The sequence below is a fragment of the Bos indicus x Bos taurus genome, chromosome 5 (genome assembly GCF_003369695.1).
Source record: "Bos indicus x Bos taurus breed Angus x Brahman F1 hybrid chromosome 5, Bos_hybrid_MaternalHap_v2.0, whole genome shotgun sequence".
Classification (NCBI taxonomy): domain Eukaryota; kingdom Metazoa; phylum Chordata; class Mammalia; order Artiodactyla; family Bovidae; genus Bos; species Bos indicus x Bos taurus.
Window position 1 is genome coordinate 85258846 of NC_040080.1, and position 27275 is coordinate 85286120.

General features: G+C 41.2%; 1 protein-coding gene and 1 pseudogene across 3 annotated transcripts in view; both read left to right on the forward strand.

The window, feature by feature from the left end:
• ANO6 (anoctamin 6) overlaps positions 1-27275 on the forward strand; it is a 234930-nt gene that overhangs the window by 112606 nt on the left and 95049 nt on the right. The gene's annotated exons all lie outside the window — the stretch shown is intronic.
• On the forward strand, positions 4094-5096 carry LOC113893032 (annotated as a pseudogene).

The window sequence follows — 27275 nt, forward strand, 5'->3', positions numbered from 1 at the left end:
GTGTCTTTTAATTTCATGGTTGCAGTCACCATCTGCAGTGATTTTGGAGCCCAGAAAAATAAAGTCAGCCACGGTTTCCACTGTTTCCCCATCCATTTGCCATGAAGTGATGGGACCAGATGTGATGATCTTAGTTTTCTGAATGTATAAAAGCAGAAAAATCAGCAGTAGATTTCCTCACAAGAGTGTCATTCAGTGACTGCACAGGGGTTGAAAAGCATTTTAGCTATCTGAAAAGTGTGTTCATAAAATAATAATACAGTGAGAAGTCTTATCTAACATTTATGGATTGCAAGTCGGCAAAGCATCTTGCAGGCACGGGGCTAGCCAGCCTTGCAGTGCCCCAACCCATATTCTTCAGTGTAGCCAAACCCTCCTCCTGCTCTTGCAGATTAAATCAGACTATGTTGATCTCAGGAATTGGTTTTGCTGTCCTTAGATCGAGCTCACAGGAGCATTTGTAGCTTTTGCTGCTAAGAAAGTAGTTACAGACACTTTGGTGCCTACCAAACGATCTCTGGGTTGAGAATTAATCATGCCTGGCAGTATCACAAATACCAACAGTACAGTCTGTTAATAAATACATATATAGAGCATTTATTGACACTTGCTGATAGAGTTTTCAGTTGAAATAAGAGCTACTTAAATTATGCACTGTTTTGAATAACCACTATCAGCTTCTCTAAATATTGCAGTAAAATTTTTATGTATCCCATCACATAATAATTCATTAATCAGTGTGCTTCAAAGAATAATATTAAGCTGTATATCTCAGGGTTTGCCCTCAAGATCAAGAGTGGGTATACTGTTGCCTGTATCCCCTGCACACTGTATTATTATCTGACAGATGTTAAATCATGTAACTGATGCTGGTTGGTTGGCTGGTTGAAAGAATGTAAAATGGTGTGCTGTGTTTGATGATTTTCAGTGGCACTTACAGCAAAAGTGCCAGAGGAGTTCGGCTTGGACTGTAGTTCTCAGCCTTGGCTGTGTGTCAAAATTACCGGAGAACCTCTTTTAAAACATGAACGCCCACGCTCCGCCTTCATGTACTAATCTTGCTCTTGCCTATGTTTATATACAGAACCTGAGTATGTTTATATAAAGTTTACAAGGGTGACTCAAATGTGCAGCCAGGTCTAGCATCATTGTCTTTGAAAAATCAGGTTTGTATTTTTGAAGAAGGTGGTATGTATTGCAACCTTGAAGAGTACATTTTATCAGGTGCTAAAATCTGTACCAGTCAAGGTTTTACCAGAACGCAGAACTTATAGAATATCTAGACACAAACACACGCGTGTAAGCATATGTGTATGTGTGTGTTTGGCTATGTCTGTACGTGTGTATGGGCTTCCCAGGTAGTGCTTGTGGTAAAGAACCTGACTGCCAGTGCAGGAGGCCTGAGAGACACAGGTTTATTCCTGGATTGGGAAGATCCCCTGGAGAAAGGAATGGCATCACACTCCAGTATTCCTGCCCAGAGACTCCCATAGATAGAGGAGCCTGGTGGAAAAGAGTTGGACACAACTGAGGCAACTTAGCACACACACATACACATACATGTATATACACAAATGTACATGTATGTATCTGTATTAATACACACACAGAGAGAAATATTTATTAAAGAGACTTATCTCAAGGAACCTGCTTCCACAACTGTGGGTTCTAATCTGTGGGGCAGAGAGGCAGGAAGGGCAGGCTGGAAACCCCTGGGTAGGGGCAGACACTGCAGTCTCGAGACGGAATTTCTTTTTCTCAGAGAGGCCTCAGTTTTTTTAAGGCCAGCCAGCTGCCTACCTGAGTCCCACTTAGATCATTGAGAATAATTTCTGTTCCCTAAAGTAATCTGATTACCACATCAGTTAACCACATCTACAAAATAAGTTCATAGCAACTCTTAGATTCGTGTCTGATTGCTTAAGTTCCCTGGTGTCTCAAGATGGTAAAGAATCTGCCTGCAATGTGGTAGACCTGAGTTCGATCCCTGGGTTGGGAAGATCCCTTGGAGGAGGGCATGGCAACCCTCTCCAGTATTCTTGCCTGGAGAATCCCCATGGACAGAGGACTGGTGGGCAACAGTCCATGGGGTCAAAAAGAGTCCAACATGACTGAGCAACTAAGCACAGCATAGCACAGAACCCAGGCAAGGTGGTGCATAAACCCAACCGTCTCAGTAGATATTTTACTGGAGGGTATCCAAATAGCACAGCCTAAGTCAAGAAATGAAAGTGGAAGAGGGTGAGGTATGCTCAGTTTGTATCCAGCACAAGGTTGATCTAGGGAAGTGGAAGAAAATGAAGTTAAAAAGTTAGTTCTATGAACTTATAGTTGCCAGGGAGGGAGAGTGGGGAGAAAGGATAGTTAGGGAGTTTGGAATTGATATGTACACACTGCTATATTTAGAATGGATAACCAATGAGGACCAACTGTATAGCACAGGGAATTCTGCTTAATGTTATGCAGCAGCCTGGATGGGAGGAGAGTCTGGGGGAGAATGGTTACATGTATACGTATGGCCGAGTTCCTTTGCTGTCCACCTGAAACTGTCACAACATTGTTAATCGGCTATACCCCAATATAAAATCAAAAGTTAAAAAAAATATAAAAGTTACTTTCGGGTAGACTGTAGCAGTCTCCAGCTAAGGGTCTGGACTTTTGAACTGAGGAGACAAAGCTATGTCTAGGGGCAGCTCTGACCGTGTTTCCATCTGTTCTGTGTCTGTGCTGTCCACTTAGTTACACGTGGTTGTGGAGACACTTGAAAGTGGCTAGTGAGACAGAGGAACTGCATATGTAATTCTGTCTCATTTTAATTCAGGTAAATTAAATAACCCCATGCAGCTAGTAGCTACTGTATTGAACAGTGTAGCCAGTGTGGCATGAGTATGTAGGGGGCATAAGAAGGAGAAACAGAACATAAGCTGTCCAGTTAGTAGCCTCCTCTGGTAGTCCCTGTGTGGGGGTGGGTGGGGGGGACAGAGAAAGTGGGAAGGGAAAGAAGGGCGTGGGGGAGAAGGGAGTCAGTTTACCATGTGGTTGCCCCTCTCTCCATCTTTCCCACCACTTCTCTGCCTTCCCACTATCTGCTCCTCTCTCACCCAAGCCCCTCCTGTCTGTCCCATGTCCTCAGAGCTCACCCAAACTCACCTGCTCTTCTCACTCACTTCCTCAGATTCGATTATAAGCTCTGTGTTAACACCTCCCAAGTTTATACTTGCAGCCTCAGCTCTCTCTCAACCCCAGACCCGTGGCATCTCCACTTGAAAATATTACTGATTCATAATCTTCCCTCTCTAATTGTATTTCTCTTCCAGCTTTTTGAATTTTGGTAAAAGTAATCTCCATCCTTTCAGCCACTTGGGCTGGAAACCTCAGAATCTTCCCAGCCCCTTATGTCTGACCTGCTGATTCAGCCTGTCCCTGTCTTATTGCCCCCCTCAGAAGCATTGCCACCTCTCTTCCCGGGACTCACACAGTCCCTCTGTGCACACTTCTGCCATCCATGATCTACTTTCTGAGCAGTTTGTCTAAAAAGAGAAAACACATCAATTTGTTTCTTCTGTAATGTGTAATAAAATTTTCCTCCTGATGCTTTAGCTATCATATTACTAAATGTCATAGGATAAAGGGTTAATTAATTTCAGTTGATTTATTTAATAATATTTATGCATTTAATATTTCTATAACCCTGTAAAATAGATACAATTGAAAAATTTCACTGAAATATCCCTTGGGGCATATATTCCAGTGAGAGAGACAGACATTAATCAAATAATTACACAATTAAAATTGTGAGGTGACATTTAAAGATGAATATAAGGTGCTCTGAGAGAAAGTCAGAGAGAGACCCAAGCTACAAGGAAGGTCAGGAAAGGGCTCCATGAAGAGTCAGAAATCGTGGAGAGGGAGAGAAGGAAATTTAGGAGATGGAAACTACAGGTGCAGAGATAGGGGAAAATACTTGTATGGAACAACATAGTCATTCAAAATGTCATTGAGGGTTTTCTTTCCCCCCTGGCTGCGTGCGTCTCCGGCCGGTGATTTGCCCGGGCGCCTCCGTGCGCTCGGCCGATGGCCTCTGAGACCGCCCACCCGAGCACCCCAGGAGCCGGCGGACCCTCCAGCGGGCCCAGGGGGACAAAAGTGGCTCTAAATCCAGCACGTGCATACTGAGGCAAGTTAATGGATTTAATATGAAGCACAGAAGCAAATAATGCCAAAGAGCAAGAAGTAATTGGTACACATTTAGTGAGTGGGGCAGCCTTTTCTTCTCCCACTGCTGCTGAGATGGTGGAAATTAGTCGAATTCAGTATGAAATGGAATACACCGAAGGTATTAGTCAGCGAATGAGGGTCCCAGAAAAATTAAAGGTAGCACCACCAAATGCTGACCTGGAACAAGGATTTCAAGAAGGAGTTTCAAATGCTAATGTGATTATGCAAATTCCAGAGAGAATTGTGGTAGCAGGAAATAATGAAGACATTCCATTTTCAAGACCAGCAGATCTTGACCTTATACAGTCAAATAACTCCCTTTAAGCCTCTGGCTCTAAAAACACCACCTCGTGTGCTTACGCTGAGTGAAAGACCGCTAGATTTTCTGGATTTAGAAAGACCTGCTCCAACCCCTCAAAATGATGAAATCCGTGCAGTTGGCAGGCTAAAAGGAGAACGCTCTATGAGTGAAAATGCTCTTCGCCAAAATGGACAGCTGGTCAAAACTGACTCCATTCCTGTGTCACGTGGTGGGTCTGCTGCCACCACTTCTCATCCTCATCATGACAACGTCAGGTATGGCATTTCAAATATAGATGCAATGATTGAAGGAACTTCAGAAGACATGACGGTTGTAGATGCAGCTTGATTAAGACGACAGAGAAACTAAATAGACGTCTACAACTTCTGAAAGAGGAGAACAAAGAATGGGCTGAAAGAGAAATGGTCATGTATTCAATTACTGTAGCATTCTGGCGGCTTAATAGCTGGCTCTGGTTTCGCCGCTAGAGGTAACCTCAGCTCTCAGAAATTGTCTCAACAGCTGGAAATATAAAGAATTTGCAAACTTCAAAAAAAAAAAAAATGTCAATAAGGGTTAACATTAGTGAGAATTTCCTGGAGATCCAGCTGTTAGGACTCTGCACTTTCATTGCCACAGGGACACAGTTTCAGTCCCTGGTTGGGGAACTAAGATCACACAAGCGACATGGTAAGGCCAAAAACAAGCAAACAAACGAAAACATGTTAATGGAATATAGTAGCTGACAACTGCATTGGGATAGAGCATAATCTTAAATTTTCCAGACCACCTGGAACAGCCTTTGGAAACTGACAAGGCAGAACCTTGTCTATTAAACACTTTGACTTGAATATGTTATCTCAAGGCAATTCAGCAAGTATCTGTTGGCTTACTTTCCTAGTTGTTATAGGTTAAAAACAGTTCTTTTCCTTCACATTATAATCCAATTAAAATTATAGTATGTATACATAAAAATAGGTGGCATTATACTGTATATGGGTTTCCCTTGTGGCTCAGCTGGTAAAGAATCTGCCTGCAATGCGGGAGACCTGGGTTTGGTCCCTTGGTTGGGAAGATCCCCTGGAGAAAGGAAAGGCTATCTACTCCAGTACTCTGGCCTGGAGAATTCCATGGACTGTATAGTCCATGGGGTCGCCAAGTCGGACATGACTGAGCGACTTCACATACTCTATATGGTATCATACTGTTACAATTTATATAATCTAAAATTAAAAGCCAGAATGAATGCTATAGAACAGTAGTTCTAAACTTTTTATATTCTTATACTTTACGCTGTTAATAAAATATTGACCCCCAAGAGCATCTTTAACATGGATATATCTATCTGTATTAAATAACTGATAGTATTAGAACTGAAAAAAATAATTAAACAATCCATAAGAAACTCAAAATATGAAAATTTTTTACATATGAAAATATTTTATGAAATTGACTTTTCTAAAACAAAAATTAGCAAGAAGAGTGGCATTATTTTGCATATTTTACAGATCTCTTTAAGAGAAGACAGCTGTTTCTTCTATTTGAGGCTTTTAACTTTAGTTAAAAGTTGCAATATGTTGTTTTGGTTGAAGTATATGACATAGATGCAGCCTTACAGAGATAGGTAGGTAGAAAAGAGTATTTTAAAGCCTTTTTAGGTCAATGTCAATATTCTTCTTTGATGCCACATTAAAATTCAATAAATAGTAGTTCTTAAACATTGCATATAATATGGAATGCAAAACCATTTCAGTGAGCTTTTGTGTGTTAAAAGCCTGTCTTGCATCTCTCTTATATGCCTGTTGTCCTTCTGCATTACCTCTTTGGAAAAATGCCTGTTCTTTTCTTCTGCCCATTTTTTAAATTGGATTGTTTGTTTTTTGATGTTGAGTTGTATGAGCGTTTGTATATATTGATTATTAATGCCTTATCAGTCATATCAATTGCAAACATCTTCTCCTGTTCAGCAGGTTGTCCTTGGCAAAGCTTTTAAGTGTAACTCAGCCTCATTTGTTTATTTTTGCTTTTGTTTCCTTTGCTTTAGAATATGGGTCCAAAAAGATATTGCTGCAACTTACTTCATAGAGTATTCTGACTGTATTTTCCTCTAGGAGTTTGATAGTATCCAGGCTTACATTTAGGTCTTTAGTCCATATTGAGTTATTTTTGTGTGGGGGGTTAAAGAATGTTCTAATTTCATTAGTTTACGAGTAGCTGCCTAGGCACAGAAAAAGATGCTCAACATCACTATTCATCAGGGATCAAATCAAACCTTCAGTGAAATCACCTCACACCTGTCAGAATGGCTGTCATCAAAAAAAATAAAATAAAATAAAATAAAGGAATACAAATGTGGGGAAGGATATGAGAAAGGGAACTCTCCTGTCTTATTGGTGGGAGCAGCCACTGTGGAAAAGAGTATGGAGGTTTGTCAAAAAACTAAAAGTTACTATATAACCCAACAATTCCATTCCTGGGTATAGACCTGAAAGCAACAAAAACACTAATTTGAAAAGATGCATCCACCCCGATGTTTACAGCAACATTAATTACAATTGCTAAGGCATAGTAGCAACCTGGATGGACTTGGATGGTATTTGGCTAAAGTGAAGTAAGTCAGACAGACAAAGACAAATACTGTATGATATTACTTATGTGTGGAATCTAAAAAATACAGCAAATTAGTGAATAAAAGAAAAAGAAGCAGATTCATAGAGAGTACAAACTAGTTGTTACCAGTGGTGAGAGAGAAGGGAGGATGGCTAATATAGGGGTGGGAGGTGAAGTCTGTCTTGCATTTTGATTGAATCTTTATCCAAGCATGATTTTATTATTGTGCATTGGGCAGTTGGAAAATATTGGTTCATTGAATTAACTAACTTTTACAAATTTTGATCCATTTCATGATATCCATTTTATGATATAAAATATTTTAAAAAATATCTCCAATCTCCATTTCATCAATCTCATAAGAAAATCCATTAAATATTGGGAACCTGTCAAGTTCCCAGTGGCAAATACAAGTTGTCTTAAATTCTAATACGTTAATTGCTCAAAAGCGTGAATTTTATCATTAGCAACAAATATTGTCAGCTGTTTTCCTTGAAATGACAGTTGCGCTTTGTTCATTTTAGGGAAAATATCTGCCAAACACTTAAGCTTGATAACTGCGTTTTGTGTCAGTTGTCTGTCAAGTGAAAGTAGGGTCTGTGGAAAAAACCGACAACTCAAAAATTGCTCGGCAATTTTCCTGAAGACCACCATCATACTTTGATGCACAGCAGGAGTGCTTTCTGAGTACCTCCATTTCTTTACAGAATATTAAAAACCCAGGTACTCAAGGGTCAAGGTTTCATAAAGTTAGTAATTGTTTCAGCTTCATGAAGAACATTCCTAAGTGAAGTGATTCACAAATAGAGAACAAACAAGTGGTTACCAGTGGGGAGAGAGAAGGGAGGATGGCTAATACAGGGGTGAGAGGGGAGTCTGTCCTGCAGACTGTGAGTTGGTGGTGAAGAGCACGATGATGACTTGCACGCTTTGGTGCCACTACTGAGATGTGCTACGGTGCTGGTTTTTGTACCGTCATTGTAGATGTTAACACAATGAGAATAAGAAATAACATTTTAGTATTGTATAAAAATGCTTGTGACCTCATGGGCCCCCTCAAAGGATTTCAGGAATCCCCAGAGGTCCACAGAACCCACATCCATTGGCATGGACAGTAGTCTGGTGCCGGAGAAAGAAACATGAAGCCAGTTGTTAGAAATAGGCTTCGTGAGAGAAGAACTGAGCTACACCTTTGAGGAAAATTAGGATTTGGATCAGTGGAAAGAAGCATGGAAGGGGTTTCCAGAGGGGAAATCATGTGAGCAGAGGAGGAGAGACAGAAAGCAGCATGATACAGTCAAGGTCTGACGAGAAAGCACGGTTGGGTTGGAGGGTTAGGAATGGAGAGGGACAATAAATACAATGTGAGATGAATCAGATTAGGAGAGATCTGAATACCTATCTGAAAAGTTTGCACTTTCTCCAGAGGACGTTGTAGGTAACAAGGTTTTTGAATCTGTGATTTGAATGTGTTGATTCAGGAACATCCATATAGTGACAGTGTATAAATTGAATTGGCAGACAAGACAACTGGATACTAGGAGATGAATTGGGATATTCATTGTCATCTAGTTAGCGAAGGTCAAGAGCATGGGCGAGGGTGATGGTAATAGATGAAACTAAGTGAAATGCAGACTAATGGCTTCAAAAGTAGAAGCAATATGAGAACTAAGGACAAAAAAGTCAAAAGGTTACCAGTATATTGTATTTTATAACCCCAGTTCCTTGCCAAGGACATTGTTAGGAAAATGGATAAAAAGTGGGTGTTTCTGTGTAAGATCATACATGAAGCTTTCTCCTCCCTGAAAAATCAGAATGCTTCCTTTTTTCTGATAACAAGGACTGTATCACTGAACACACTTCCTTCTTGCTCTGCTGCCAGGAGGCCTTGTGCCAGTCTCCTGTTAAAATCACAACAATTAAAATTGTTCCTGTGGTTAGCATTTCTTCCTCCTATGTTCGATAGCCCTGATTCTCCATCTATATTTATTTATTTGTTTTTTATTAAGGTATGCTGCTGCTGCTAAGTCGCCTCAGTCGTGTCTGACTCTGTGTGACCCCATAGACAGCAGCCCACGAGGCTCCTCTGTCCCTGGGATTCTCCAGGCAAGAATACTGGAGTGGGTTGCCATTTCCTTCTCCAGTGTATGAAAGTGAAAAGTGAAAGTGAAGTCGCTCAGTCGTTCCCGACTCTTAGTGACCATGGACTACAGCCTACAAGGCTCCTCCGTCCATGGGATTTTCCAGGCAAGAGTACTGGAGTGGGGTGCCATTGCCTTCTCCGATATTAAGGTATAGTTGATGTATATAATATTATATATTAGAGGTATGCAACACAGTGTTCATAATTTTTAAAGGTTATACTCCGTTTACAGATACTGGCTATATTCCCTGTGTTTACAGTATTCCCTTGTAGCTTGTTTATTTTATACATAGTAGTTTGTACCTCTTAATCCCCTACCTCTTTCTTGCCTCCCTGCCTTCCTTCTCCCCTGTGGTAACCATTTAGTTTGTTCTCTGTGAGTGACTCTCTTTTTTTGTCGTATTCACTGCTGTGTTCAATTGTTAAGTCGTGTCTGACTCTTTGCGACCCCATGGACTGCAGCATGCCAGGCATCCCTGTCCTTTACTATTTCCCAGAGTTTGCTCAACTATCTCATCTTCTGTTGCCCCTTTCTCTTTCTACCCTCAATCTTTTCCAGCATCAGGATTTTTTTTCCAGTGAGTCAGCTCTATGTGTCAGGTGTCCAAAGGATTGGAGCTACAGCTTCATTATCAGTCCTTCCAATGAATATTCGGGGTTGATTTCCTTTAGGATTAACTGGTTTGATCTCTTTGCTGTCCGAGGGACTCTCAATAGTCTTCTCCAGCCCCACAGTTTGAAAGCATCAAATTGTTTCTTTGACTATATGAACCTTTGTTAGCAAAGTGATGTCTTTGCTTTTTAATATGCTCTCTAGGTTTGTCATAGCTTTTCTTCCAAGGAGCAAGTGTCTTTTAACTTCATGGCTGCAGTCACCATCTGCAGTGATTTTGGACCCCAAGAAAATACAATCTGCCACTGTTTCCATTGTTTCCCCATTTATTTGCCGTGAAGTGACGGGACCAGATAGAGATGATCTTAGTTTTTTGAATGTTGAATTTTAAGCCAACTTTTTCACTTTCCTCTTTTCACCCTCATCAAGAGGCTCTTTAGTTCCTCTTTGCTTTCTGCCAGTATGGTGATATCATCTGTCTATCTGAAGTTGCTGATATCTCTCCCAGCAGTCTTGATTCCAACTTGTGATACATCCAGCCCAGCATTTTGCATGATGTACTCTTCATAAATTAAATAAATGGGTGACAATATACAGCGTAACATACTCCTTTCCCAATTTTGAATCAGTCAGTTTTTGCATATCTGGTTCTAACTGTTGTTTTTTGACCTGCTTACAGGTTTCTCAGTAGACAGGTAAGGTGGTCTAGTAGTCTCATCTCTTTAAGAATTTTCCACAGTTTGTTGTGAGTCACACAGTCAAAGGCTTTAGCATAGTCAATAAAGCAGACGTAGATGTTTTACTGGAATTCTCTTGCTTTTTCTATGATCCAGTGGATGTTGGCAATTTGGTCCTGTTTTATTTTTAGAGTCCACATATAAGTGATAGCATACAGCGTTAGTCTTTTTCTGTCTGACTTATTTCACTTAGCATGATGCTCTCTTCAGTCCATCCATGTTGTTGTAGATGGAGGAATTTCTTTTTTTTTTATTTTTCATCTCTGTCTCTATTTACAATTCATTAATCTTACTATTTTCATTCTGTTTGATGCCAGATATCATAGGACCTCTTTTGAAAGAGATTGGGATAAGAGGAGTAATATATGTTAACTCTACCATATTTTATTCATTTCTGGGATGGATCCCTTTGTTTCAGTCACAGTTTACTCAGAATCTGAAGAAAGCTAAAAAGCCTCTGACATCCAAAACCAAAGCACCACGGCCATTTCAAAGAAAGTCAACAAATTTGGTTAATCTGGTTGCCCAAAGCAGATAGAAGCAGTATATCTATGATAGCAGTATATCACTATCATAAAGGAGTAGTGGAATACCTATTAAAAACTGGTAAATTCATAACAAAAGAAGAGACTTTGTAATCTGAGTGGTAGCAGAGAGAAACAGCAAGATGCAGGTGAAAGTTCATAATGACTGTAAAGTATGTGAATGCACTTAACATAATCAATTAAGTAGTCAATAAAGAACTATTTCATGTTAAGTAAAGAACACCAAGATCTCACATTTATTGAGCTTTTACTGTGTTCTGGGCTCTGTGTAGTTGCTTTACATGCACATCTCACTTAATCTTCCTAAGAACCCTGAATTTCTTTCTATGATTTCCCCCCTTTTTACAGGTAAATAAATTCAGTTTAAAGAGATAAAGTATATACACAGAGGCACACAGCTAGCTAGCTGTATATAGTTGAGTTGCGATTTGAACCGAGCTCTGCCAGATACCACAACCCATGTTTTTTATTTTTAATTGAAGCTCTCTCTCCATTTTTACCTCCTTACTTATAATGTAGTAGTAGTAATAGTAGTTGTGTGCAGTGTCCTCTCTAAAGATCAGAAATGTTATGTACTACATTTGGGGAAATTTTGAGCACAAAAGGTTAAAGTAACCTTTTAATTGGTGTAAAGTTCATCTGAATACTCATTTCCTCAGAACACTTTATTTCTTAAGACTTCCCAATAACTGATTGGGAGGAGGATTTTTTAAGGTGTTATTTATTATTTGTAGTCAATTAATAGATTTTTGTGCCATTGTTTTAAATGAGTCACTTGGGTTTTTTAACTTTGTTTTGGAAACATCTCTGCATCCTCATTTTGATGCCACGAAGAGCAGCCATTCTTGTAAACTGCGTCTTGAGTTACAACCGAAAAAATACTATCTTTATAAAGCATTAACCAGCTGACAGGAGTTGGCACCGTCCTTGCTTTGCTGGGCACCAGATGCTCTGATTTGTTTTTCTTCCTCTCGCTATGAATGAGGTTGCAAACATCGGTTCCCAGAGAGATGGTCTGAGAAGATTATGCCCAAGGCACATGTTATGACATGGGGATATAACAGTCCAATAGGGGAGTCATAGTGGAAGACAGGACGCTTGTGCTGCAAACCCTAAGCAGCCAAAAATAACTCAGGGCAGTTCTTAGACGGCGCAGGGGAATCTCCTGTGGAAGATAAAGAGCTCTCTGGGAATGATGGGTTGTCATTTTGAGGGAGTCTGCAGAAGAATTACATGTGAACCTAGTGAGATGAACACCTGTTGCCTTACTTACGCCCTCAGTTACACCTTATGTATCTTCTTCAGCTCAAAAATCTGAAGAACAGTATCTTGAAACTCCCTTTTCTGTTTATTCTCAGATCATATTCACATTTTATGAGATAGGCTTTCATTCAAAAGCATGAAATATCAGTGGTAACCCAGGTCCCATGCAATTCACGTTACTGAGAAAAGAGGGGGCAGTTCACAACTGTGGATTTGGTGTATTAATTAGCCTAACAGTTAATATTTCTGAGTCATAACCACTTAATTTTCCAAAAACTGAAATTAAGTATGCTATTGAAATCAGATTAATTAAGAGTAACTAGAGAGTAAGCGGTGGAAAACCTATGGTAATAAAGTCAAGCTAAAATTATTGTTAAGTCGAAGGATCTTAAAATTGTAGATGGGATAGTGTGCTAGTCCATTAAGTCATGAAGGATTTGGTTATAGCAATATTATTTTTGTTCTGATTCCAGAGTATGAGATTGGGAGCTATTTCTTAAAGATCAAAAAATGTCATTTAGGACAGCCATCATGCCTGCATCGAAAATCTATTGCATAATCTTCCTTGAGAGGTGACATGAACTGAAAATGTTAGTAGGTTCAAAAAAGTTTAAGATAATTGGAATGCTGTTAAATCTATAATAGAATAGTAAAACTTAGGGGATATCAAATTAGAGGTCAGCCTCCAGGAAGATAATCATTCTCTTAAAAATGTCCTATTGCACACACTTGTCTTGTTTCATCATATCCATCATTTTATCATTCCTGACTTTATTGGGAATATCTTATAGCTTAATCTCACCCACATTCCTTTCTCTAATGTTACCACTACTGGATGAGAACAGTGCAAGCAGATGATGGCTTCTTCTGGAAAAGGGGAAGTATGAAAACAGCCACTCCAGACTTTTTCACATTTTCCCTCTTCTTTTCCTTTTCTTCCTTTTCCTTTCTTTTTTCCTCTTGTTTTCTGCAGATCACCTTTAAGGATGGCTAAGCAAAAGTTATAAAAATGGTGGACTGCCTGTGGGGAAACAGGAAAGCAAAACAAGTTTGAAATCGTGCTAACGCAAATCCCAACCCCAACTGCAACTGTGGGTATAAGGAAAAGTTAACTCAGAGTCCCTCCGCTCTGGGAAGGCTCCTAAACTAATAAGCATCTTCCCACTGTGGAAAGCTTATTATCTGCTTTGGTTGCTTAACTCCTTTTAAGGAAGCTTTATTGTAAATGTCATGTCATAGTTCTATTTTCATATTTCCTCTAGCCTGGTTCATAAATTTTAAGAATGTAATATTTAAAAACATAGGGAACTCTGTTTGCTAAAACTACTGCTTCCTTGGCAGAGGCTAGAGGGAAATATTGAACCACAGTTATGCCTGAGGCATTATGCCTCCACCCTCATCCTGTGTTTGAAACGTGATGTTCTAATAATAGAACTCCAGAGTTTATTTTAACACAGGCAAACAAAGGCAAAATACATAGACCAAACTAGGGAGCTATCGGCATTGAACGTTCCTTTATCAATATAACAACAAAAAAAGAAACGGCAGCAGTAGCAGCATTTTCATGGCAAAATCTAATATTATTTATAAATGAACTACATATATTTCTGATGGGAAATGACTGAAAGTAGTCAATTGTACTATTTGGAAACTATAGCCATTTACAAATATAAAATAGCAAGTCTTTTTTTTTTGTTTTTAAGAATTTGTGCATCAGTTTTTAACCAGCAACAGAAATCATTTGTAAACTAAATAAGCAGTAAGTTCTATATTCTAAAGAAATATGAGTCAAAATATATCCTCATATTTGGTAGTTGCATAGGAGGCGTATAAACTGTAATGGAAAGTGTGTCCAGGGGGCAGTGACCTTCTCAAACTACTCTCACACATTCCAGTTAAATGTCTACATTTCAGAAAACACATCAGCATTGTTGAGGACAGAGTTGGTGGACAGCGCCCTAGAGTCTTTCTCTCTTTTTCTTTTGGGAAGTAACTATATGGTCTGCTTCTGTATTAGCATTTACTTACAGTGTGGTCTTTAGAATCTCATGAGTAAAAACCAAGATAACCTACTGGAAAGGGATTAAATAATAAGATAGTTAGGTCAAGAATGTGTTATAAATAATAAGATAGTTCAGTTAGGTCAAGAATGTGTGTGTGTGTGTGTGTGTGTATGTCAACGCACTCAGTCATGTGACTCTTTGTAATCCCATGGACTCTAGGCCACCACACTCCTCTGTCCATGGAATTTTCCAGGCAAGAATACTGGAGTGGGTTGCCATTTCCTACTCCAGGGGATCTTCCTAACCCAGGGATCAAACCCACATTTCTTGTGTCTTCTGCATTGGCAGGCAGATTCTTTACCGCTGCACCACCTAGGAAGCCCAAGTTGAAAGTAGTAATTGACATTTCAGAAAAGCAGTAATTCAGTTGGGCAGTACCCACAAAAATGTTAGTGCTCTCTAATTAAAAGGTGAAAATGAATTTTTTTTTTTTTTTTTTTTACTATCATGGGAAAAGTGAGAAAGAATGAAATCCAGTGAGGGAAAGGCACTTCATACTCTACTGGTGGAAGTGTTCATTTTTATAAATATTTTGGATGATGGTTTGGCAACATATATATCAAAAAACTTCCAAAACTTAAAATCTTGTAGAATTTAGCCTAAGGAAATAGTGATTGAACATGTACACAGATATATATGTACAAAGATGCTCCTTGCAGCAGTTTATGAAAGCAACAGATTGGAAGCAGCTTATACATGTTCATCAGTGGAGGAACTGTTTAGATGGTATTGCAGCTATTAAACATGATGGTGTAGAGCTTTATATCAAGCTAAAAAAATGGTTGTGATGGGTGTTTTTAGAACAGTGTGCATAGCATGGTATTCTCTTAGTGAATGTGCATGTGTGTGAGAGAGAGATCCAAAATATTGACAAGCGTGGCTCCTCTTTGGGAGATGGGATTACATATGACTTTTATTCCTTTATACTTCTCTATATCTTCAGAATTTTTTTGTTACTGAGTATATATTACTTTTATCATCAGGAAAAAAAGAAAGGTATTTTTTCCTAGGAGAAAAGCAAACCGAGCTCCTGCTAAATGCGAAGACGCAGCAGAGAACTCAGGGTGAACAAGAACTGGCCACCGGCCTTCAGAAGTTGATGGTGTGTTTGAGTGGAGAAGGAGACAGTGTAGTTTGTACAAATGTCATTCTGGGTCACTCCTGAGTCGAGTTTCCCCTGATTGTCATGGAGTTACTAACAAGGGATGTTCTTGGACTCTAACAGAGTTGTAGTTGTCACAGAGACCTCCTCCTTGAATGAGTAACTTTTCCACTGCATTTCTTTCCCCTCACACGTTCATGAAAAGGGAAGTCAAAGTGTTAGTCGCTCAGTGAAGTCCGACTTGATTTGCAACTCACAGACTGTTTGCCTGCCAGGCTCCTCTGTTCATGAAATTCTCCAGGCAAGAATATTGGAAGAGGTAGGCATTCCCTTCCATAGGGGCTCTTCCCAACCCAGGAATTAAACCCGGGTCTCCTGCCTTGCAGGCACATTTTTCTACCGTCTGAGTCACTAGGGAAGCCCACACATTCTTGAATGTCTCATCAGAAACATGTTGACTAATCCCCATAACATGCCATTGACTTGACTGACTTCCCTTTGGCTCCCTTGTACATCCGTGTGTTTACTTATCCTTACTCCTGGTAGTGAAAGTGGAAGTAAGCCCTGGGACTAACGTGTTACTCCCGTCCCTGCTTCTCACAATACTAATCTTCCACCTTCCACATTCAGCCCTCCACACCTGCAGTTCTTGGCGTTTTTCTTTGTACTTTGCATTTTCTCACTGTCAAGTATTCTTTCGGGCCAAGGAGGTGGCCTGAATAAAAGGAATAAGAATTAATCCAGTCTCTGCTATCCTTTGCACTAATTTTGCACAATTGTTTAAAGAAAAAAAAAATGTTCCACTAATTCTTATGCCTTGAATCTGCCTGGACTCTGCTACAGTTAGGGAAAACACCAGAATATATTGATACCTCATTTATAACTACATGGCATATAAATAAATTTTCACTATGTTCTAGATTTCATGGGATCTAAATATTTACATAAAGGCTTTTGCTTCTAAATTTTTGTTTCCCTATAACTTGCTATGGGCAGAGATCCAAGGTTTACTGAAAAACAGAAAATCCTGTATTTTCATTTTAGTTTTCTGCTATGATTAAAGTTTGTTTTTGTCTTTTGTGTTCTTCTTGGAATTAACTAACTACTTTGTTTTGCTAGTCTTAAGGACTATAGAGAGCCACATGTGTTTTCCATATTCACGTATCACTTGCTCTTTAATTACATGTTTTGATATTGTTTACTTTTCATAATGTAATTCCTCAACTATCATTGTTAGACAATAAGGCTTTTTGTGTCCTACTTTCTGTAAAGGTTGAGACCATTAATCTCAATAAAGCTGGAATACTCTCTCATCTCATAGTAAACAACAACCCTGTCAGGGCAGGAATAGAGGGTATGGAAATTCTCTAGAATTTTTAATCTGATACAGTCAGATAATATCACTTGTTGTAAGGCAAGTTTCTAGCATCATTATACATAAACAAGAGTTTGAGCAAAGATAACAATCTGATTGCTTTGTATCCAGATGTTGGGCAAATCATTTAACATTTGCATTTTAAACTCTAGGAGTAGATGGCCTCTGTTGTAAAATAGGATTTCCAATTTGGGTTTTGCAGAGTTTATTTGCAGAAACGTTTTGTTTACTTATTTAGTGGCTCACATGGTGAAGAATCTGCCTGTAGTACAGGAGACCTGGGTTCAATCCCTGGGTCAGGGAGATTCCCTGGAGAAGGGAATGGTAACCCACTCCAGTATTCTTGCCTGGAGAATTCCATGGACGGAGGAGTCTGGTGGGCTACAGTTCATGGAGTCGCAAAGAGTGAGAAACAACTAACACTTTCACTTTTTTTATTTAAAGACACTTGAGAACTGTGAGGTTGGACACATGTTGAGGAGCAAGTCCTGGACTCACCAAGTGCTGATGCCAAGGGTTCCAGGAGGGTGCTTTGTGAGATCAGCTGCTTATCTCTAACTGGCATAAATGCCATGGAGCAGTGTCACCCAGGTAGCTGTCTCCCAAAGTTCTCTCCGTCCCCATCCCTTCTTTTTCCACCATGTAAGCATCATGTGGGAGAAGGCAATGGCACCCCACTCCAGTACTCTTGCCTGGAAAATCCCATGGATGGAGGAGCCTGGTAGGCTGCAGTCCATGGGGTCGCTAGGAGTCGGACATGACTGAGCGACTTCCCTTTCACTTTTCACTTTCATGCATTGGAGAAGGAAATGGCAACCCACTCCAGTGTTCTTGCCTGGAGAATCCCAGGGACGGGGGAGCCTGGTGGGCTGCCGTCTATGGGGTCGCACAGAGTCGGACACGACTGAAGCGACTTAGCAGTAGCAGCAGCAGGCATCAAGTGACCCTTCGTGTACCCGAAGCATCCTGTTCAAGAAGTCCAATGCCTTATTGGATTCTGAGATTACTTAAGAGAAGTTTTCCTACCAAGGAATTTCAGTTGTTCCTTGGTATTCACAGGGGACGGCTTTGACCCCTGTGGATACCAAAATCTTTGGATGCTCAAGTCCCTTAGATATAATGGCATAGTATTTGCATATAGCATATACACATCCTCCCATGTCCTTTTATCATCTCTAGATTACTTATAATACCTAGTACAATGCAAAGGCCTTGTCAGTAGCTGTGGATACAATCTGCATAACATGTGAACAGTTGCTAGCACATGGCAAATTCAAGCTTTGCTTTTTGGAACTTTCTGGAATTTTCTTTTAATATTTTTTAACCTGAGTTTGGTTGAATCCACAGATTTTGGTAGAGTAATTTTGCTGGTTACATTTTTATCCTGTTTTGGTTAAGCATTTGGTTAAAGGGCCCAAAGGCTCTTCCATTGAAGGAAAGTGAGAGTAGTGAAAGTGTTAGTCACTCCGTTGGGTCAGACTCTTTGTGACCCCCATGGACTGTAGCCTGGCAGGCTCCTCTGTCCAGGGATTTCCCAGGCAAGAATACTGTAGTTGGTTGCCATTCCCTTCTCCAGGGGATCTTCCCGTCCTGGGAATTAAACCTGGGTCTCCTGCACTGCAGGCAGATTCTTTACTGTCTGAACCACTAGGAGATGCCCTGCAAATAAAAGGAGGAAAGAAGCCAGCTGAGAGCAGGGAGACCTGGAAAGAATCACGTGGGTACATCATACCTGACCTTTCTTATCCCTTCTTTCCTACATTGCTTTGCCAGGACCTTATTTCTTAGCTCACCCCTTGCTCAGAACAAGCATGTCTTTTCTTCTTCTCAAGCGTAAAATATGATTGCTAACAGCCTAAGACAGAGGTGATCAGGTCATTCTTCTGCAGTGGTTGGCTGGTTGGTTTTTGTTTATTTTGATATAATGACAAATAAACATGGCTAGTCTTTTTAACCATTGCAGTCTTTACAGCTTTGGGTCAGATTGCTGCACATGAGTAAATGAATGCTATATTGGTGGCATCTAGTATCCTTGGGACCAGAGAAGGCAATGGCTATGAACAGATAAAGCATATTATAGACCCCAAACTGTAATCAGAAGTTTATTCATTATTTTTCCAGGACAAAAGAAGTAGCAACAACTAGAGACTTTTGACTTTTTTGACATTCAAGACATTTGCCTAAGACCCTTAGGGTAACAGTAAGTTACTCTGATGAACATAAGAATTAATAAGCTTCCTGGTGGAGAAGCAACAGTTAGAACCAGATATGATACAACGGACTGGTTCAAAATAGAGAAAGGAGTACGTCAAGGCTGTATATTGTTACCTTGCTTTATAAAAATTGTTACCTTGCTTATTTAACTTATATGCAGGGTACATCATGCAAAATGTGGGGCTGGATGAAGCACAAGCTGGAATCACGATCACAGGCAGAAATATCAATAACCTCAGATATGCAGATGACACCACCCTTATGGCAGAAAGTGAAGAAGAACTAAAGAGCCTCTCGATGAAAGTGAAAGAGGAGAGTGAAAAAGTTGGCTTAAAGCACAACACTCAAAACTTGAAGATCATGGCATCCAGTCCCATCATTTCATGGGAAATAGATGGGGAAACAGTGGAAACAGTGACATACTTTATTTTCTTGGACTCCAAAATCACTGCAGGTGGTGACTGCAGCCATGAAATTAAAAGACACTTGCTCCTTGGAAGAAAAGCTATCACCAACCAAGACAGCATATTCAAAAGCAGAGACATTACTTTGCCAACAAAGTCTGTCTAGTCAAGGCTATGGTTTTTCCAGTAGTAATGTTTGAATGTGAGAATTGGACCATAAAGATGTCTCAGTGCCAAAGAATTGATGCTTTTGAACTGTGGTGTTGGAGAAAATGCAAGTCCCTTGGACTGCAAGGAGATCAAACCAACCAATCCTAAAGGAATCAACTCTGAATATTCACTGAAAGGTCTGATGCTAAAGCTGAAACTCCAGTACTTTGGCCATCTGATGCGAAGAGCTGACTCATTAGAAAAGACCCTGATGCTGGGAAAGATTGAAGGTGGGAGGAGAAGGGGCTGACAGAGGATGAGATGGTCGGATGGCATCACTGACTTGATCACATGAGTTTGGGCAAGCTCCAGGAGTTGGTGATGGACAAAGAAGCTTGGCGTACTGCAGACCACAGGGTTGCAAAGAGTTGGACACGACTGAGCAACTGAACTGAACTGGCAGAGAAGTCAGTTCCCATATATAAGCTCTGATCTCTAAGATGATTTGACCTGATAAATTTTAAACCATCTGTTAAAGTGTTTTTAAACTGAAGCTGCTGAACTGGAAAGATTGTTTCAGGGGTTGGTTTTTTTTTTTTTTTTTTGTCTTTCACCTTGATGGCATTTGAGTTGGTAGAGAAAAACTAAAGATCAAATTTTGAGTTGACCTCGAGAGTCAGGACTAGAATAATCCATTTCTGATTAATCAGTTGTTTAAGATGATCAGTATTTATCTGGGAAACTATTGAAACTTTACTTCAAAACTTTAGAAGAGGGTTGTTTTGGTTTTTAGTTTTCTGTCATTTTAATACCTGTTGGATGAGTCAGTCCTGTAGTGGAACTTATAACTTAAAACAATCCAGCCTTTTTTTTTTAAACAGCACAGATGTGTTCATAGGTCAGCCTCTTTGATGGGGGACAGTTTCCTTCTTTGTTAGGAATGCTTTCCAGCCCAGCGTTTTGTTCCTCCCTTCTTCCCAGTTGTTTTCTGCCAAGAGATGGGAAACCTGGATTTCACAGCAGTACAGAGTTGGCTCCTTTCCCCCAGCATTGCATTCTAATAATGCCATAGAGTCTGACCTAGTTATTTCACACAGGCAGCTTTTGCCAAGCCAGTGGGGTTTTCCTCCAACAAAGGGCCATGGTCTTCTATCACACAGGAGAGACATGCCGGCAGACCAGATTGTCTGGTAGCAGGCTGCCAACATATGTGCTGAGCGAGGGCCATGCAGGGAGGAATGCCGGGGGCCCCATGCAGACATCATTCTCTTTCCGTGTGTCATTCTTCACAACCTGACTTCAGTGAGCACCTGCGGATGCCACCAAGGAAAGGCAGCAGAACGTGGGCTCCAGAGCACGAGCTGCTCTTGTACACAGACATCTGTGATGATGACCAGGTTTTGGGGACTGTGTTCCACCCTACCTCACTTCCCCTTGGCCTCAGAGTTTTTCCTCTACGCACAGTTTTCCTCTAGTAACTGCCCAGGTTGTCACCAATAGTAACATCTTCAGTGAAAGAAAGAGAAATTGAAGAGAGGGGACTTAAGGACTCCATTGCTGAAATGCAAAAAGACAGGCCTTGGCATGTGGGTACAACTTTTTAAAAATATAGTTTTAATTTATGCTTTTAATTCAAGTATACTTGATTTACAGTGTTGTGTTAGTTTCAGGTGTACAGCACAGTGATTCCATGTTATACATCTGTCCTTTATCAAGCCCATCTTTGCATGAAATGTTCCTTTGGTATCTCTGATTTTCTTAAAGAGATCCCTAGTCTTTCCCATTCTGTTGTTTTCCTCTATTTCTTTGCATTGATCGCTGAAGAAGGCTTTCTTATCTCTTCTTGCTATTCTTTGGAACTCTGCATTCAGATGTTTATATGTTTCCTTTTCTCCTTTGCTTTTTGCTTCTCTTCTTTTCACAGCTATTTGTAAGGCCTCCCTGGACAGCGATTTTGCTTTTTTGCATTTCTTTTCTCTGGGAATGGTCTTGATCTCTGTCTCCTGTATAATGTCACGAACCTCATTCCATAGTTCATCAGGCACTCTATCCATCAGATCTAGGCCCTTAAATCTATTTCTCACTTCCACTGTATGATCATAAGGGATTTGATTTAGGTCATACCTGAATGGTCTAGTGGTTTTCCCTACTTTCTTCAACTGCAGTCTGAATTTGGCAATAAGGAGTTCATGGTCTGAGCCACAGTCAGCTCCTGGTCTTGTTTTTGCTGATTATATAGAGCTTCTCCATCTTTGGCTGCAAAGAATATAATCAATCTGATTTCGGTGTTGACCATCTGGTAATGTCCATGTATAGAGTCTTCTCTTGTGTTGTTGGAAGAGGGTATTTGTTATGACCAGTGCATTTTCTTGGCAAAACTCTATTAGTCTTTGCCCTGCTTCATTCCGTATTCCAAGGCCAAATTTGCCTGTTACTCCAGGTGTTTCTTGACTTCCTACTTTTGCATTCCAGTCCCCTATAATAAAAAGGATATCTTTTTTGGGTGTTAGTTCTAAAAGGTCTTGTAGGTCTTCATAGAACCATTCAACTTCAGCTTCTTCAGCGTTACTGGTTGGGGCATAGACTTGGATTACTGTGATATTGAATGGTTTGCCTTGGAAACAAACAGAGATCCTTCTGTCATTTTTGAGATTGCATCCAAGTACTGCATTTCGGACTCTTTTGTTTGCCATGATTGCCACTCCATTTCTTCTGAGGGATTCCTGCCTGCAGTAGTAGATATAATGGTCATCTGAGTTAAATTCACCCATTCCAGTCCATTTCAGTTTGCTGATTCCTAGAATGTCGACATTCACTCTTGCCATCTCTTGTTTGACCACTTCCAATTTGCCTTGATTCATGGACCTGACGTTCCAGGTTCCTATGCAATATTGCTCTTTATAGCATCGGACCTTGCTTCTATCACCAGTCACATCCACAGCTGGGTATTCTTTTTGCTTTGGCTCCATTCTTTCTGGAGTTATTTCTCCACTGATCTCCAGTAGCATATGGGGCACCTACTGACTTGGAGAGTTTCTCTTTCAGTATCCTATCATTTTGCCTTTTCATACTGTTCATGGGGTTCTCAAGGCAAGAATACTGAAGTGGTTTGCCATTCCCTTCTCCAGTGGACCACATTCTGTCAAATCTCTCCACCATGACCCGCCCATCTTGGGTTGCCCCACGGGCATGGCTTAGTTTCATTGAGTTAGACAAGGCTGTGGTCCTAGTGTGATTAGATTGACTAGTTTTCTGTGAGTATGGTTTCAGTGTGTTTGCCTTCTGCTGCCCTCTTGCAACACCTACTGTCTTACTTGGGTTTCTCTTACCTTGGGCGTCGGGTATCTCTTCACGGCTGCTCCAGCAAAGCGCAGCCATTGCTCCTTACCTTGGACAAGGCGTATCTCCTCACCACCGCCCTTCCTGACCTTCAATGTGGGATAGCTCCTCTAGGCCCTCCTGTGCCCGCGTAGCCACGGCTCCTTGGACATGGGGTTGTGCTCCTGGCCGCCGCCCTTGGCCTCGGGCTTAGGGGCGTGGGGTAGCTCCTCCCGCCCGTCGCCCCTGGCCTCGGGCTTGGGCCATGGGGTATCTCCTCCCGGCCCCCACCCCTGACCTGGGAAGCGGGGTAACTCCTCTCGTCGCTGCCCCTGGCCTCGGGCATGGGGGCGTGATACCAAAGGAACATTTCATGCAAAGATGGGCTCGATAAAGGACAGAAATGGTATGGACCTAACAGAAGCAGAAGATATTAAGAAGAGATGGCAAGAATACACAGAAGAACTGTACAAAAAAGATCTTCACCACCCAGATAATCACGATGGTGTGATCACTGACCTAGAGCCAGACATCCTGGAATGTGAAGTCAAGTGGGCCTTAGAAAGCATCACTATGAACAAAGCTAGTGGAGGTGATGGAATTCCAGTTGAGCTATTCCAAATCCTGAAAGATGATGCTGTGAAAGTGCTGCACTCAATATGCCAGCAAATTTGGAAAACAGCAGTGGCCACTGCCGGGGACCAGCCCTGGCTGATCCAGGGTATTCGAAGCGGGGACGGCCTCGGCGACCTATTTATTTAAATATTTATCAAAGATATAAAGAGTAATAGGATGAGGATAGCTCAGTAGGAAAATTCAGTGGAGAAAAGAGGCTGAGTAGCTTGGTTTACGCGGGAGGCCAATAAAATTTCAAGACAAGAAGTTTGCACCACTTACGTAGGCCGCAGGCATCCTTCCGTTCTCCCGAAGGAGAGGAGACACTGAGGCCTCCCCGGTTGGATCTTAGAAGCCCAGGCATAATTAGCAAGCATGGCGGGTTCCATGCTCCAGATGGAGACTCAGCCAGAATTTGAGAGAGAGCGCAACATGGGGAGACCAAGTTTCAGTGAACAAGGCCCGCACTTTATTTTCCAAAGTAGTTTTTATACCTTAAGTTGTGCATAGAGGATAATGGGGGAAGGGGTGGAGTCATGCAAGGACAGCAGTTCCTGGTCCTAATCGAAGCCAGGCTTTCAGACTTGTCATATGCAAAAGTTCAGGTGAATTACATCATCTTCTGGCCAGGAGGCCTGTTAACATTTTAAGAAACTTATCTTTCTCTTAAGGTGATTATTCCAAAGTCAGGCACCAGCCTCCAAAACAGCACTGGACAAAGCTGCATTCCTATAGGGCAAAGGTGAGATGGGCTCAATCAAGAAAAGAATTAAGGGTCCAAGGTTACAAACATTAAGGCTACTACTTACATTTCTATACACCCACATATCAATCAATACACTGCCAAGGACACAGTAGGTAAGGAGTATGGAGACTTAGCAGCAAACATTGGCCCAATAAGTGAAAAAACCCTTCACCAATACAATTTCTAATCAATCTTTTAACTACTCAAAGGAATCTGTGTTTAGACAGTTTAGAACATCTCCTGCCTCTCACAGTTGGGAGGCTCTGAACAATCACATGTGGCCGAAAAAACCTATTCAGGCAGGTTAGAGGATTTCCAAAGGAGTTTGTAGGTTAAACACTGTCACGCCCGGGAATTATTAACTGGAGCTGTAAGCTAACTCTTTTTTCAGAGAGAGGTAGTGGGGGACAGCCCCCCGTAAAGTCAGAGGTGTAGGTGAAAGCACAAAGCAGAAAGTAGGCAGACTCTGGTTTTGGGGGTAGATGTTCGAGAATTTCCAGGGGGACTCCTGAGGCTCGATCCCGCCTTTGCGTATGCCAAGCCTCCTTCCTCATGACCTTTTGTCATGGGCGGAGTTCCTCATGCTGGCTCCCAGCGGTGATAGAATTCCAGTTGAGCTATTCCAGATTCTGAAAGATGATGCTGTGGAAAGTGCTGCACTCAATATGCAATATGCACTCAATATGCAATATGCACTCAATATACAATATGCCGGCTCCCGGCAGGCCACAGGACTGGAAAAGGTCAGTTTTCATTCCAATCCCAAAGAAAGGCAATGCCAAAGAATGCTCAAACTACCACACAGTTGCAATCATCTCACACGCTAGTAAAGTAATGCTCAAAATTCTCCAAGCCAGGCTTCAGCAATATGTGAACCGTGAACTTCCTGATGTTCAAGCTGATTTTAGAAAAGGCAGAGGAACCAGAGATCAAATTGCCAACCTCTGCTGGATCATAGAAAAAGCAAGAGAGTTCCAGAAAAACATCTATTTCTGCTTTATTGACTATGCCAAAGCCTTTGACTGTGTGGATCACAAGAAACTGTGGAAAATTCTTCAAGAGATGGGAATGCCAGACCACCTGACCTGCCTCTTGAGAAATCTGTATGCAGGTCAGGAAGCAACAGTTAGAACTGGACATGGAACAACAGACTGGTTCCAAATAGGAAAAGGAGTTCGTCAAGGCTGTATATTGTCACCCTGTTTATTTAACTTGTATGCAGAGTACATCATGAGAAACGCTGGACTAGAAGAAACACAAGCTGGAATCAAGATTGCCGGGAGAAATATCAATAACCTCAGATATGCAGATGACACCACCCTTATGGCAGAAAGTGAAGAGGAACTCAAAAGCCTCTTGATGAAAGTGAAAGTGGAGAGTGAAAAAGTTGGCTTAAAGCTCAACATTCAGAAAACAAAGATCATGGCATCCAGTCCCATCACTTCATGGGAAATAGATGGGGAAACAGTGGAAACAGTGTCAGACTTTATTTTTCTGGGCTCCAAAATCACTACAAATGGTGACTGCAGCCATGAAATTAAAAGACGCTTACTCCTTGGAAGGAAAGTTATGACCAACCTAAATAGCATATTCAAAAGCAGAGACATTACTTTGCCAACAAAGGTTCGTCTAGTCAAGGCTATGGTTTTTCCTGTGGTCATGTATGGATGTGAGAGTTGGACTGTGAAGAAGGCTGAACGCTGAAGAATTGATGCTTTTGAACTGTGGTGTTGGAGAAGACTCTTGAGAGTCCCTTGGACTGCAAGGAGATCCAACCAGTCCATTCTGAAGGAGATCAACCCTGGGATTTCTTTGGAAGGAATGATGCTAAAGCTGAAACTCCAGTACTTTGGCCACCTCATGCGAAGAGTTGACTCATTGGAAAAATCTCTGATGCTGGGAGGGATTGGGGGCAGAAGGAGAAGGGGATGACAGAGGATGAGATGGCTGGATGGCATCACTGACTCGATGGACATGAGTCTGAGTGAACTCCGGGAGTTGGTGATGGACAGGGAGGCCTGGCGTGCTGCAATTCATGGAGTCGCAAAGAGTCGGACATGACTGAGTGATGTGATCTGATCTGATAAATATATATATATATATATATATATATATTCTTTTCAGATTCTTTCCCCTATAGGTTATTACAAAACATTGAGTATAGTTCCCTGTACTCTATAGTAGCTCCTTGTTGGTTATCTGTGTTAAATATAGTAGTGTATATATGTCAATCCCAAACTCCTAATTTATTCCCCCACCCTTTCCCCTCTGGTGACCATAATCTTGTTTTTTGTGTCTTGTATAACTTTAAGTACTCTCAAAGTTTACCAATGTTAAAGAGCTGAAATTGCAAATAAAAGACTTGAGTAGTGGCCTCAGCCTTGGACACTGATGTGTCTGTTTCCGTGGTCCCTCAGTGCCCCGGCTGGGCAAGGCCTCAGGACAGGTCACACTGTTCACAGTGAAGGTCCCTGGTCAAATGCAACCTCGGTGAAGGGCTGCAAGTTAGCTTACATTGCCAGAGTGCATTCTGCAGGTGAAATATCTTGCTGAATGAAAGGAACTTCAAATAACTGTTAACAATCTTCAGATGCTCTGTGGCAGGAAAGAAGAAAGGAAAGACAAGTATCAGGTGGTATTTGTTGTTGTTGTTTAGTTGCTAAGTTGTGTCCGACTCTTTGCAACCCTGTGGAGCCCGCCAGGCTTCTCTGTCCATAGGATTTTCCAGGCAAGAATAGTGGAGTGGGTTTCCATTTCTTTCCCCAGGGGATCTTCTCGACCCAGGACTCAAACCCATGTCTCTTGCTTGGCAGGTGGATTCCATACCACTGAGCCACTTGGGGCTTCCCCATCAAATTG